Source organism: Rhinolophus sinicus, chromosome 15 (assembly GCF_057876585.1).
Source record: "Rhinolophus sinicus isolate RSI-liver-muscle chromosome 15, RSI-T2T, whole genome shotgun sequence".
Taxonomy (NCBI): Eukaryota; Metazoa; Chordata; class Mammalia; order Chiroptera; family Rhinolophidae; genus Rhinolophus; species Rhinolophus sinicus.
Window position 1 is genome coordinate 70,772,729 of NC_142515.1, and position 17,272 is coordinate 70,790,000.

Sequence of the window (17,272 nt, forward strand, 5' to 3'; positions counted from 1 at the left end):
CCATAACCATAACCCTAACCCTCAACCTAACCCTAACCATAACCCTAACACAAACCTAACCCTAATCGTAACCCTAACCCTAACCCTAACGCAAACATAACCGTAACCCTAAACCTATCCCTAACCGTAAACCTAACCTTAACCCTAACCCTAACGAAAACCTAACCCTAACCCTAACCCTAATCCTAACCTTAACGCAAATCTAACCCTAACCATAACCATAACCCTAAACCTAAAGCAAACCTAACCCTAAATTCTAACCATAACCCTAACCCTAACCCTAACCGTAACCATAATCCTAACGCAAACCGAACCCAAAACCTAACCCTAACCCTAACGCAATCCCTAATGCAAACCTAAACATAACCCTAACCCTAACACAAACCTAACCTTAACCATAACCGTAACCCTAAACCTAACCCATACCATAACCCTAACGCAAACCTAACCCTAACCCTTACCCTAAACATAACCTTAAAGCAAACCTAACCCTAACCCTAACTCTAACCCTAACCCTAACCCTAACGCAAACCTAATCGTAACCCTAACCCTAACCTTAAACCTACCCTTAACCCTAACCCTAACTAAAACTTAACCCTAACCCTAACCCTAACCTAACGCTAAACCTAACCCTAACATTGACCCTAACCTAACCCTAAACCTATCCCGACCTCTAACCCTAACCCTAACCCTAACCTTAAAGCAAACCTAACCCTAAACTTAACGTAAACAATAAAACCCTAACGCTAAACTTAACCCTAACCCTAACCCTAACCATAAACCCTAGCCCTATCCCTAACCTTAACCCTACCGTAACCCTAACCCTAACGCAAACCTAACCCTAACCCTAACCCTAAACCTAAACCTAAACCTAACCCTAACCCTAACCCTAACGCAAACCTAACCCTAAACCTAACTCTAACACAAAACCTAACCCTAACCCTAACGCAAACCGAACCCTAATCCTAACCCTAACCTTACCCTAACGCATACCTAACCCTAACCCTAACCCTAACCTTAACCCTAATCCTAACACTAACCCTAACCCTAACCCTAACCTAAACCTAACCCAAACCCTAAACCAAACACTAACCCTCTCCCTAAACCTAACTTTAAATCTAAACACTAACCCTAACCCTAAAACTAGCTCTAACGCTAATCCTAACCTAACCCTAACCTAAACCCTATACATAACATGAAAAATAACCTTAACCCTAACCCTAACCTAACCCTAACCCTAATCCTAACCTAACCCTACCCTAACCCTAACCCTAACCCTAATCCTAACCTAACCCTACCCTAACCCTAACCCTAACCCTAACCCTAGTCCTAACCCTACCCCTAACCCTAAACCTAACCCTAACCTTAAAACTAACCTTAACCCTAACCCTAACGCAAACCTAACACTTACCCTAACACTAACCCTAACCCTAACCCTAAACCTAGCCATAACCCTAACCATAACCCTAACCGAAACCCAAACCCTAACACAAACCTAACCCTAACCCTAACCCTAACACTAACCCTAACCCTAACCCTAAACCTAGCCATAACCCTAACCATAACCCTAACCGAAACCCAAACCCTAACGCAAACCTAACCCTAACCCTAACCCTAACCCTAACACTAACGCAAACCTAACCCTAAACCTAACCTTAACCCTAACCCTAACGCAAAACTAACCCTAACCCTAACCCTACCCCTAACCCTAACCCTAACGCAAACCTAACCCTAAACCTAACCCTAACCCTAACGCAAACCTAACCCTAATCCTAACCCTAACCCTAACCCTAACCCTAACCCTAACGTAAACCTAACCCTAACCCTAACCCTCACCCTAAACCTAACCCAAATCCTAACCCTAACACTAAACCTAACCCTAAACCTAACTTTAACCCAAAACTCTAACCCTAACCATAACCCTACCCTAAACTTAATCCTAACCCTAACCCTAACGCAAACCTAACCCTAACCCTAACACTAACCCTAACCCTAACGCAAACCTAACCCTAACCCTAAACCTAACCCTAAACCTAACCCTAACCCTAACCCTAACCTTAACGCAAACCTAAACCTATACTTAACGTTAAACATAAAACCCTAAGGCAATTGTTAAACCTAACCGTAACCCTAACACTAAACCCTAGCCCTATCCCTAACCCTAACCCTAAACGAAACCCTAACCCTAACGCACACCTAACCCTAACCATAAACCTAACCCTAAACCTAACCCTAACCATAACCCTAACGCAAACCTAACCCTAATCCTAACCCTAACCCTAACCCTAACGAAACCCTAACCCTAAACCTAACACAAACCCTAACCTTAACGCAAACCTAACCCTAACCCTAACACTATCCCTACACCTAACGCAAACCGAAACCTAACCCTAACCCTAACCCTAACCCAAACCCTAACCCAAACACTAACGCAAACCTAACCCTAAGACTAACCCTAAACATAACCGTAACCTTAAAACTAACCTTAACCCTAAAACTAACGCAAACCTAAACCTAACCCTAACCCAAACTCTAACCCTAACGGAAACATAACTCTAACTCTATCCCTAAAACTAACGCAACCTAACCCTAAATCCTAAACCTAAACCTAACCCTAACCCTAATGCTAACCTAACCCTAACACTAACCATAACACTAACCCTAACCCTAAAGCTAACCTAACCCTAGCCTAACCCTAATCCTAACATGAAACCTAATCCTAACCCTAACCTAACAATAACCCTAAAGCTAACCCTATACCTATCACTACCCCTAACCCTAACCCTAACCCTAACCCTAAACCTACCCCTAACCATAACGCTAACCCTAACACTAACCATAACCCTAACCCTAAACATTAACTCTAACCCTAACCCTAATCCTAAACCTAACCCTAACATTGACCCTAACCTAACCCTAAACCTAATCCTATCTCTAACCCTAACCCTAATCCTAACCCTAACCCTAACACTAAAACTTAACCCTAACCCTAACCCGAATCCTAATGCAAACCTAACCATAACCCTAACCCTAACTCTAACGCAAAACTAACCCTAACCCAAAACCTAACCCTAACCCTAACCTAACGCAAACCTAACCCTAACCATAACCCTAACCTTAACGCAAACCTAACCCTAACCCTAACCCTAACACTAACACAAACCTAACACTAACCCTAACCCTAAACCTAACCCTAATCCTAACCCAAACGCAAACCTAAACATAACCCTAACACTAACCCTAACCCTAAACCTAACCCTAACACAAAAACCTAACCCTAACCGTACCCTAACCTAACCCTAAAACTAAACCTAATCCTAAACCCTAACTCTAAACCTAACCTTACACTAACCCTAACCCTTACCCTAACCTAAGCCTAACTCTTACCCTAACCCTAACCGTAAACCTAACCCTAACACTAAACCTAACACAAACATAACCCTAACCCTAATCCAAAACCTAACCCTAACCCTAACGCAAACCTAACCTTAAACCTAAACCTAACCCTAACCTTAACCATGACGAAAACCTAAACCTAACCCCAACCGTAACCCTAACCCAAACGCAAACCTAACACTAACCCTAACTCTAACGCATACCTAACCCTAAACCTAACCCTAACCCTAACCCTAACTCTAACGCAAACCTAACACTAACCCTAACCCTTACACTAACCCTAACACAAACCTAACCCTATACCTAACCCTAACCCTAAAAGTAATCCTAACCCTAACCCTAACGCAAACCTAACCCTAACCCTAACCCTACGCAAACCTAACCCTAACCCTAACCCTAACCATAACGCAAACCTAAACCTAACCCTAAACCTAACCCTAACCCTAACCCTAACCCTAACGCAAACCTAACCCTAACCCTAACCCTAACCCTAACGCAAACCTAACCCTAAACCTAACCCTAACCCTAACCCTAACGCTAACCCTAACGCAAACCTAACCCTAACCCTAACCCTAACCCTAAACCTAAACCAAACCATAACCCTAACGCAAACCTAACCCTAACCCTAACCCTAAACTTAACCCTAACCCTAACCCTAACGCTAACCCTAACGCAAACCTAACCCTAACCCTAACCCTAACCCTAAACCTAAACCAAACCATAACCCTAACGCAAACCTAACCCTAACCCTAACCCTAAACTTAACCCTAACGCAAACCTAACCCTAAGCCTAACCCTAACCCTAACCCTAACCCTAATCCTAACCCTAACGCAAACGTAACCGTAACCCTAACTCTAACCCTAACCCTAAACCTAACCTTAAACTTACCCTTAACCCTAACCCTAACCCTAAACCTAACCCTAAACCTAACGCAAACCTAACCCTAACCGTAACCCTAACCCTAACCCTAAACCTAACGCAAAACTAACCCTAAATCCTAACCCTAACCCTAACCCTAACCCTAACCCTAACCCTAACCATAACCCTAACGCAAACCTAACCCTAAACCTAACCCTAACCCTAATCCTAACCCTAACGCAAAACTAACCGTAACCCTAACCCTAAACCTAACCCTAACGCAAACCTAACACTAACTGTATCCCTACCACTAACCCTAGCCCTAACTCAAACACTAACCCTAACCGTAACCCTAGCACTAACGCAAACCAAACCCTAACCTTAACCCTAACCCTAACCCAACCCTAACCCTAACCCTAAACCTAACCCTAACGCAAACCTAAACCTAACACTAACTCTAAATCTAACCCTAAATTTAAAACAAACCTTAACCATAACCCTAACGCAACCTAACTCTAACCCTAACAATAACTCTAACCATAACCCTAAACCCTAACATAACCCTAACCCTAACCCTAACCCTGACGCAAACATAATCGTAACGCTAACCCTAAACCTAACCTTAAATCTAACCTTAACCCTAACCCTAATGAAAACCTAACCCTAACCCTAACCATAACCCTAACGCAAACCTAACCCTAACCCTAACACTAACCTTAACACAAACCTAACCCTAAGCCTAACCCTAACCCTAACGCTAACACTAACGCAAACCTAACCCTAACCCTAACCCTAACCCTAACCCTAACCCTAACACAAACCTAACCCTAACCCTAACCCTAAACCTAACCCAAACCATAACCCTAACGCAAACCTAACCCTAACCCTAACCCTAAACTTAACCCTACGCAAACCTAACCCTAAGCCTAACCCTAACCCTAACCCTAACCTTAACCCTAACCCTAACTCTAACCCTAACGCAAACCTAACCCTAACCCTAACCCTAAACTTAACCCTAACGCAAACATAACCCTAACCGTAACCCTAACCCTAACCCTAACCTTAAACTTACCCTTAACCGTAAACAAACGAAAACTTAACCCTAACCCTAACACTAACCCTAACCCTAACCCTAACGCAAACCTAACCCTAACCGTAACCCTAACCCTAACCCTATACCTAACGCAAAACTAACTCTAATTCCTAACCCTAACCCTAACCCTAACCCTAAACTTAACACTAACGCAAACCTAACCCTAACCCTAACACTATCCCTACACCTAACGCAAACCGAAACCTAACCCTAACCCTAACCCTAACCCAAACCCTAACCCAAACACTAACGCAAACCTAACCCTAACACTAACCCTAAACATAACCGTAACCTTAAAACTAACCTTAACCCTAAAACTAACGCAAACCTAAACCTAACCCTAACCCAAACTCTAACCCTAATGGAAACATAACTCTAACTCTATCCCTAAAACTAACGCAACCTAACCCTAAATCCTAAACCTAAACCTAACCCTAACCCTAATGCTAACCTAACCCTAACACTAACCATAACACTAACCCTAACCCTAAAGCTAACCTAACCCTAGCCTAACCCTAATCATAACATGAAACCTAATCCTAACCCTAACCTAACAATAACCCTAAAGCTAACCCTATACCTATCACTACCCCTAACCCTAACCCTAACCCTAACCCTAAACATTAACTCTAACCCTAACCCTAACCCTAAACCTAACCCTAACATTGACCCTAACCTAACCCTAAACCTAATCCTATCTCTAACCCTAACCCTAATCCTAACCCTAACCCTAACACTAAAACTTGACCCTAACCCTAACCCGAACCCTAATGCAAACCTAACCATAACCCTAACCCTAACTGTAACGCAAAACTAACCCTAACCCAAAACCTAACCCTAACCCTAACCTAACGCAAACCTAACCCTAAACCTATCCCTAACACTAACCCTAACTCTAAACCTAATCCTAACCCTAACCCTAACACAAACTAACCCTAACTCTAACCCTAATCCTAACGCAAACCTAACAATAACCCTAAAATTAAACCTAACCCAAACCCTAACCTTAACGCAAACCTAACCTAACCCTAACCCTAACCCTAACCCTAACGCAAACCTAACCTTAACCCTAACCTTAACCCTAACCCTAACCCTAACCCTAACCAAACCCTAACGCAAACCTAACCCTAACCCTAAACCTAAACCTAACCCTAACTTTAAAACTAACCTTAACCCTAAACCTAACGCAAACCTAACCCTAACCCTAACCCTAACCCTAATCCTAACCCTACCCTTAACCCTACCCCTAACACTAACCATAAACCTAACCCTAAACACTAACTCTAACCCTAACCCTAACCCTTACCTAACCCTAATCCTAAGTCTAACCCTAACCCTAACACTAAACCTAACTTTATACCTAACCCTAACTTTGACCCTAACCTAAACCTAACCCTAACCCTATCTCTAAACTTAACCCTAATCCAAACTGTAACCCTAACACTAACCCATAACCTGAACCTAACCCTAACCCTAACACTAACACTAATGCAAATCTAACCATAAACCTAACCCTAACCCTAACGCATACCTAACACTAACCCTAAAACTAATCTTAACCATAACCCTAACGCAAACCTAACCCTAACCCTAACGCTAACCCTAACCCTAACACTAACCCTATCCCTAACCCTAACGCAAACCTAAACCTAACCCTAACACTAACCTTAACCCTAACACTAACCCTAACCCTAACCCTAAACCCTAACACTAACACTACCGTAACCGATCCCTAAACCTAACCCTAATCCTAAACCCTAACACTAACCCTAACCTAAGCCTAACTCTTACCCTAACTCTAACCCTAAACCTAAACCTAACCCTAAACTTTCGCAAACTAAACCCTAACACTAACCCAAACCCTAACCCTAACCTAACGAAAACCTAACCCTAAAACTAACCCTAACCGTAAATCTAACCCTAACACAAACCTAACCCTAACCCTAACCCTAACCCTAACCCTAACGCAAACCTAACGCTAAACCTAACACTATACCTAACCCTAACCCTAACCCTAACGCAAACCTAACCCTAACCCTAATCATAACGCTAACCATAACCCTAACGGAAACATAACCCTAACCCTAACGCTGACCATAACCCTAACGCATACCTAACCCTAAAAATAACCCTAACCCTAACCCTAACCCTAACGCTAACCTAACCCTAACCCTAACCCTAAACCTAATCCTAATGCTAACCCTAACGCAAATCTAACCCTAACCCTAACCCTAACCCTAACCCTAACGAAAACCAAACCCTAACACTAACACTAACCCTAACCCTAAACATAATCCTAACCCTAACCCTAACCTTAACGCAAACCTAACACAAAACTTAACGGTATCTTAAAACCCTAACGCTAACCTTAACCCTAACCCAAACCTAACCTTAAAAACTAGCCTTATCCCTAACCCTAACCCTAACCGAAACCCTAAACCTAACGCAAACCAAACCCTTACCCTAACCCTAAACCTAACCCTAAACCTAACGCTAACCCTAACCCTAACCCTAACGCAAACCTAACCCTAACCCTAACCCTAACACTAAACCTGACCCTAACCCTAACCCTAACGCAAACCTAACCCTAACCCTAACCCTAACCTAACGCAAACCTAAACCTAACTCTAACCATAGCCCTAACCCTACTCCTAACCCTAACCCTAACCCTAACCGTAACCCTAACACTAACGCAAACCTAACCCTAAACTTAACCCTAACCCTAACCCAACCCTAACCCTAACCCTAATCCTAACCCTAACCCTAACCCTAACCCTAACTCTAACGCAAATTAACCCTAACCCTAACCCTAAAGCTAACTCTAAACTTAAAACTACCTTAACCCTAACCCTATCGCAAACCTATCATAACCCTAAATCTAACTCTAACCCTAACCCTAAACACTAATCCAAACCCTAACCCTAAACCTAACCCTAAACCTAAACACTAAACCTAACACTAACCCTAAACCTAACCCTAATCCTAAAGATAACCCTAAACCTAATTTTAACCTAACCCTAACACTAACCATAACGCTTAAATAACCCTAAGCCTAACTTTAACACTAACCCTAAACACTAACCATAACCCTAATCAGAACCCAAACCTAACCGTAACCTTAAACCTAATGTAACGCTAACCCTAACCCTAACACTAAAAAATAACCCTAAACCTAACCCTAACACCAACCCTAAACCTAACCCTAAATCTAAGCCACACAATACCACTAACCCTAACCCTAACCTTACCCTAAACCAAACCCTAACACTAAACTTAACCCTAACCTTAACCCTAACCCTAACCCTAACCCTAACCAAACCCTTACGCAAACCTAACCCTAAACCTAAACCTAAACCTAACCCTAACTTTAAAACTAAGCTTAACCCTAAACCTAACGCAAACCTAACCCTAACCCTAACCCTAACCCTAACCCAAACCTTAACGGAAACATAACCCTACCCTAACCCTAAAACTAACGCAAACCTAACCATAAATCATAACCCTAAACCTAACCCTAACCCTAAACCTAACACTAACCGAAACCTTAACCCTAACCCTAACCCAAAAACTAACCCTAAACCCTAACCCTAACCCTAATCGGAACCCTAACCTAACTATAATCCTAACCTAACTCTAACCCTAATATTACCCCTAATCTTAACCGAACCTATCCATAACACTAACCCTAAACACTAACCCTAACTCTAACCCTAAAACTAACCCTAACTTAAACCCTAAACCTAACCCTATGCTTAACCCTACACTAACCCTAAAATTAACACTAAACCCTAACCCTAACCCTAATCTGAACTCTAAACTAACCCTAACCTTAAATCTAAACATAATCCTAACCCTAACCCAAACCCTAACCACAACCTACCCCTAACCCTAACCCTATTGTAACCCTAACCCTAACCCTAAAACTAACCGTAACACTAACCCTACACTAATCCTAACACTAACGTTAAACCTTAACCCTAACCCTAAACCTAACCCAAACCTAACCTTAACGCAAACATAAACCTAACCCTAACCCTAACGCTAACGCAAACCTAACCCTAACCCTAACCCTAACCCTACCCTAACCCAAACCCTAACCCAAACCCTAACGCAAAACTAACCCTAACCCTAAACGTAAAGCTAACCCTAACCTTAAAACTAACCTTAACCCTAACGCTAACCCAAACCAAACACTAACCCTAACTCTAACTCTAACCCTAACCCTAACCATAAACCTCACCCTTACCCTAACTCTAACGCAAACATAACCCTAACCCTAACCCTAACCCTAAACGTAACCTAACCGTAACCATAACCCTAACCCTAACCCTAACGCAAACCTAAACCTAAAGCGAACCCTAACCCTAACCCTAACCCTAACCCAACCCTAACGCAAACCTAACTGTAACCCTAAAACTAAACCTAACCCTAACATTAAATCCAACCTTAACCCTAACCCGAACGCAAACCTACACCTACCCCTAACCCTAACCATAACCCTAACCATAAACCTAACCCTAACCCTAACCCTAACGCAAACCTAACCCTAACCATAACCCTAACCCTAACCTTAAATCTAACCTTAACCCTAACCCTAATGAAAACCTAACCCTAACCCTAACCCTAACTTAAACCCTAAAGCAAACCTAACCCTAAACTTAACCATAACCCTAAACCTAACGCTAACCTAACCCTAAATCCTAACCCTAACCCTAACCCTAAACCTTACCCTAACACAAAACAAACCCTATCCATAAAACTAACCATAAACCTAACCCAAACCATAACCCTAACGCAAACCTAACCCTAACCCTAACCCTAAACCTAACACTAACTCAAACCTAACCCTAACCCTTACCATAACCGTAACCCTAACCCTAACCCTAACGCAAACCTAACAGTAACCCTAACCCTAACACTAACCTTAAACCTACCCTTAACCCTAACCCTAACAAAAACTTAACCCTAACCCTAACCCTAACCCTAACCCTAAACCTAAACCTAACACAAACCCTAACCCTAACACTAAACCTAACCCTAAACCTAACTTTAACCCAAAACTCTAACCCTAACCATAACCCTACCCTAAACCTAATCCTAACCCTAACCCTAACGCAAACCTAACCCTAACCCTAACACTAACCCTAACCTTAACGCAAAACTAACCCTAACCCTAAACCTAACCCTAAACCTAACCCTAACCCTAACCCTAACCTTAACGCAAACCTAAACCTATACTTAACGTTAACCATAAAACCCTAAGGCAAATGTTAAACCTAACCCTAACACTAACACTAAACCCTAGCCCTATCCCTAACCCTAAACCTAAAGGTAACCCTAACCCTAACGCAAACTTAACCCTAACCCTAACCCTAAACCTAACCCTAAACATAACCCTAACCGTAACCGTAACCCTAACCCTAACGCAAACCTAACCATAACCATAACCCTAACCCTCAACCTAACCCTAACCATAACCCTAACACAAACCTAACCCTAATCGTAACCCTAACCCTAACCCTAACGCAAACATAACCGTAACCCTAAACCTATCCCTAACCGTAAACCTAACCTTAACTCTAACCCTAACGAAAACCTAACCCTAACCCTAACCCTAATCCTAACCTTAACGCAAATCTAACCCTAACCATAACCATAACCCTAAACCTAAAGCAAACCTAACCCTAAATTCTAACCATAACCCTAACCCTAACCCTAACCGTAACCATAATCCTAACGCAAACCGAACCCAAAACCTAACCCTAACCCTAACGCAATCCCTAATGCAAACCTAAACATAACCCTAACCCTAACACAAACCTAACCTTAACCATAACCGTAACCCTAAACCTAACCCATACCATAACCCTAACGCAAACCTAACCCTAACCCTTACCCTAAACATAACCTTAAAGCAAACCTAACCCTAACCCTAACTCTAACCCTAACCCTAACCCTAACGCAAACCTAATCGTAACCCTAACCCTAACCTTAAACCTACCCTTAACCCTAACCCTAACTAAAACTTAACCCTAACCCTAACCCTAACCTAACGCTAAACCTAACCCTAACATTGACCCTAACCTAACCCTAAACCTATCCCGACCTCTAACCCTAACCCTAACCCTAACCTTAAAGCAAACCTAACCCTAAACTTAACGTAAACAATAAAACCCTAACGCTAAACTTAACCCTAACCCTAACCCTAACCATAAACCCTAGCCCTATCCCTAACCTTAACCCTACCGTAACCCTAACCCTAACGCAAACCTAACCCTAACCCTAACCCTAAACCTAAACCTAACCCTAACCCTAACCCTAACGCAAACCTAACCCTAAACCTAACTCTAACACAAAACCTAACCCTAACCCTAACGCAAACCGAACCCTAATCCTAACCCTAACCTTACCCTAACGCATACCTAACCCTAACCCTAACCCTAACCTTAACCCTAATCCTAACACTAACCCTAACCCTAACCCTAACCTAAACCTAACCCAAACCCTAAACCAAACACTAACCCTCTCCCTAAACCTAACTTTAAATCTAAACACTAACCCTAACCCTAAAACTAGCTCTAACGCTAATCCTAACCTAACCCTAACCTAAACCCTATACATAACATGAAAAATAACCTTAACCCTAACCCTAACCTAACCCTAACCCTAATCCTAACCTAACCCTACCCTAACCCTAACCCTAACCCTAATCCTAACCTAACCCTACCCTAACCCTAACCCTAACCCTAACCCTAGCCCTAACCCTACCCCTAACCCTAAACCTAACCCTAACCTTAAAACTAACCTTAACCCTAACCCTAACGCAAACCTAACACTTACCCTAACACTAACCCTAACCCTAACCCTAAACCTAGCCATAACCCTAACCATAACCCTAACCGAAACCCAAACCCTAACACAAACCTAACCCTAACCTTAACCCTAACCCTATCCCAACCCTAGCCCTAACCCTAACCCTAACCCTAATTCAAACCTAACCCTAACCCTAACCCTAAAGCTAACCCTAAATCTAACCCTACCCCTAACACTAACCCTAACGCAAACCTAACCCTAACCCTAACCCTAACCCTAACACTAACGCAAACCTAACCCTAAACCTAACCTTAACCCTAACCCTAACGCAAAACTAACCCTAACCCTAACCCTACCCCTAACCCTAACCCTAACGCAAACCTAACCCTAAACCTAACCCTAACCCTAACGCAAACCTAACCCTAATCCTAACCCTAACCCTAACCCTAACCCTAACGTAAACCTAACCCTAACCCTAACCCTAACCCTAAACCTAACCCAAATCCTAACCCTAACACTAAACCTAACCCTAAACCTAACTTTAACCCAAAACTCTAACCCTAACCATAACCCTACCCTAAACTTAATCCTAACCCTAACCCTAACGCAAACCTAACCCTAACCCTAACACTAACCCTAACCTTAACGCAAACCTAACCCTAACCCTAAACCTAACCCTAAACCTAACCCTAACCCTAACCCTAACCTTAACGCAAACCTAAACCTATACTTAACGTTAAACATAAAACCCTAAGGCAATTGTTAAACCTAACCTTAACCCTAACACTAAACCCTAGCCCTATCCCTAACCCTAACCCTAAACGAAACCCTAACCCTAACGCACACCTAACCCTAACCATAAACCTAACCCTAAACCTAACCCTAACCATAACCCTAACACAAACCTAACCCTAATCCTAACCCTAACCCTAACCCTAACGCAACCTTAACCCTAAACCTAACACAAACCCTAACCTTAACGCAAACCTAACCCTAACCCTAACACTATCCCTACACCTAACGCAAACCGAAACCTAACCCTAACCCTAACCCTAACCCAAACCCTAACCCAAACACTAACGCAAACCTAACCCTAACACTAACCCTAAACATAACCGTAACCTTAAAACTAACCTTAACCCTAAAACTAACGCAAACCTAAACCTAACCCTAACCCAAACTCTAACCCTAACGGAAACATAACTCTAACTCTATCCCTAAAACTAACGCAACCTAACCCTAAATCCTAAACCTAAACCTAACCCTAACCCTAATGCTAACCTAACCCTAACACTAACCATAACACTAACTCTAACCCTAAAGCTAACCTAACCCTAGCCTAACCCTAAACCTAACATGAAACCTAATCCTAACCCTAACCTAACAATAACCCTAAAGCTAACCCTATACCTATCACTACCCCTAACCCTAACCCTAACCCTAAACCTACCCCTAACCATAACGCTAACCCTAACACTAACCATAACCCTAACCCTAAACATTAACTCTAACCCTAACCCTAACCCTAAACCTAACCCTAACATTGACCCTAACCTAACCCTAAACCTAATCCTATCTCTAACCCTAACCCTAATCCTAACCCTAACCCTAACACTAAAACTTAACCCTAACCCTAACCCGAACCCTAATGCAAACCTAACCATAACCCTAACCCTAACTCTAACGCAAAACTAACCCTAACCCAAAACCTAAACCTAACCCTAACCTAACGCAAACCTAACCCTAACCATAACCCTAACCTTAACGCAAACCTAACCCTAACCCTAACCCTAACACTAACACAAACCTAACACTAACCCTAACCCTAAACCTAACCCTAATCCTAACCCAAACGCAAACCTAAACATAACCCTAACACTAACCCTAACCCTAAACCTAACCCTAACACAAAAACCTAACCCTAACCGTACCCTAACCTAACCCTAAAACTAAACCTAATCCTAAACCCTAACTCTAAACCTGACCTTACACTAACCCTAACCCTTACCCTAACCTAAGCCTAACTCTTACCCTAACCCTAACCGTAAACCTAACCCTAACACTAAACCTAACACAAACATAACCCTAACCCTAATCCAAAACCTAACCCTAACCCTAACGCAAACCTAACCTTAAACCTAAACCTAAACCTAACCTTAACCATGACGAAAACCTAACCCTAACCCCAACCGTAACCCTAACCCAAACGCAAACCTAACACTAACCCTAACTCTAACGCATACCTAACCCTAACCCTAACCCTAACCTTAACCCTAATCCTAACACTAACCCTAACCCTAACCCTAACCTAAACCTAACCCAAACCCTAAACCAAACACTAACCCTCTCCCTAAACCTAACTTTAAATCTAAACACTAACCCTAACCCTAAAACTAGCTCTAACGCTAATCCTAACCTAACCCTAACCTAAACCCTATACATAACATGAAAAATAAACTTAACCCTAACCCTAACCTAACCCTAACCCTAATCCTAACCTAACCCTACCCTAACCCTAACCCTAACCCTAATCCTAACCTAACCCTACCCTAACCCTAACCCTAACCCTAACCCTAGCCCTAACCCTACCCCTAACCCTAAACCTAACCCTAACCTTAAAACTAACCTTAACCCTAACCCTAACGCAAACCTAACACTTACCCTAACACTAACCCTAACCCTAACCCTAAACCTAGCCATAACCCTAACCATAACCCTAACCGAAACCCAAACCCTAACACAAACCTAACCCTAACCTTAACCCTAACCCTATCCCAACCCTAGCCCTAACCCTAACCCTAACCCTAATTCAAACCTAACCCTAACCCTAACCCTAAAGCTAACCCTAAATCTAACCCTACCCCTAACACTAACCCTAACGCAAACCTAACCCTAACCCTAACCCTAACCCTAACACTAACGCAAACCTAACCCTAAACCTAACCTTAACCCTAACCCTAACGCAAAACTAACCCTAACCCTAACCCTACCCCTAACCCTAACCCTAACGCAAACCTAACCCTAAACCTAACCCTAACCCTAACGCAAACCTAACCCTAATCCTAACCCTAACCCTAACCCTAACCCTAACGTAAACCTAACCCTAACCCTAACCCTAACCCTAAACCTAACCCAAATCCTAACCCTAACACTAAACCTAACCCTAAACCTAACTTTAACCCAAAACTCTAACCCTAACCATAACCCTACCCTAAACTTAATCCTAACCCTAACCCTAACGCAAACCTAACCCTAACCCTAACACTAACCCTAACCTTAACGCAAACCTAACCCTAACCCTAAACCTAACCCTAAACCTAACCCTAACCCTAACCCTAACCTTAACGCAAACCTAAACCTATACTTAACGTTAAACATAAAACCCTAAGGCAATTGTTAAACCTAACCTTAACCCTAAAACTAAACCCTAGCCCTATCCCTAACCCTAACCCTAAACGAAACCCTAACCCTAACGCACACCTAACCCTAACCATAAACCTAACCCTAAACCTAACCCTAACCATAACCCTAACGCAAACCTAACCCTAATCCTAACCCTAACCCTAACCCTAACGCAACCTTAACCCTAAACCTAACACAAACCCTAACCTTAACGCAAACCTAACCCTAACCCTAACACTATCCCTACATCTAACGCAAACCGAAACCTAACCCTAACCCTAACCCTAACCCAAACCCTAACCCAAACACTAACGCAAACCTAACCCTAACACTAACCCTAAACATAACCGTAACCTTAAAACTAACCTTAACCCTAAAACTAACGCAAACCTAAACCTAACCCTAACCCAAACTCTAACCCTAACGGAAACATAACTCTAACTCTATCCCTAAAACTAACGCAACCTAACCCTAAATCCTAAACCTAAACCTAACCCTAACCCTAATGCTAACCTAACCCTAACACTAACCATAACACTAACTCTAACCCTAAAGCTAACCTAACCCTAGCCTAACCCTAAACCTAACATGAAACCTAATCCTAACCCTAACCTAACAATAACCCTAAAGCTAACCCTATACCTATCACTACCCCTAACCCTAACCCTAACCCTAACCCTAAACCTACCCCTAACCATAACGCTAACCCTAACACTAACCATAACCCTAACCCTAAACATTAACTCTAACCCTAACCCTAACCCTAAACCTAACCCTAACATTGACCCTAACCTAACCCTAAACCTAATCCTATCTCTAACCCTAACCCTAATCCTAACCCTAACCCTAACACTAAAACTTAACCCTAACCCTAACCCGAACCCTAATGCAAACCTAACCATAACCCTAACCCTAACTCTAACGCAAAACTAACCCTAACCCAAAACCTAAACCTAACCCTAACCTAACGCAAACCTAACCCTAACCATAACCCTAACCTTAACGCAAACCTAACCCTAACCCTAACCCTAACACTAACACAAACCTAACACTAACCCTAACCCTAAACCTAACCCTAATCCTAACCCAAACGCAAACCTAAACATAACCCTAACACTAACCCTAACCCTAAACCTAACCCTAACACAAAAACCTAACCCTAACCGTACCCTAACCTAACCCTAAAACTAAACCTAATCCTAAACCCTAACTCTAAACCTGACCTTACACTAACCCTAACCCTTACCCTAACCTAAGCCTAACTCTTACCCTAACCCTAACCGTAAACCTAACCCTAACACTAAACCTAACACAAACATAACCCTAACCCTAATCCAAAACCTAACCCTAACCCTAACGCAAACCTAACCTTAAACCTAAACCTAAACCTAACCTTAACCATGACGAAAACCTAACCCTAACCCCAACCGTAACCCTAACCCAAACGCAAACCTAACACTAACCCTAACTCTAACGCATACCTAACCCTAAACCTAACCCTAACCCTAACTCTAACGCAAACCTAACACTAACCCTAACCCTTACACTAACCCTAACACAAACCTAACCCTATACCTAACCCTAACCCTAAAAGTAATCCTAACCCTAACCCTAACGCAAACCTAACCCTAACCCTAACCCTACGCAAACCTAACCCTAACCCTAACCCTAACCATAACGCAAACCTAAACCTAACCCTAAACCTAACC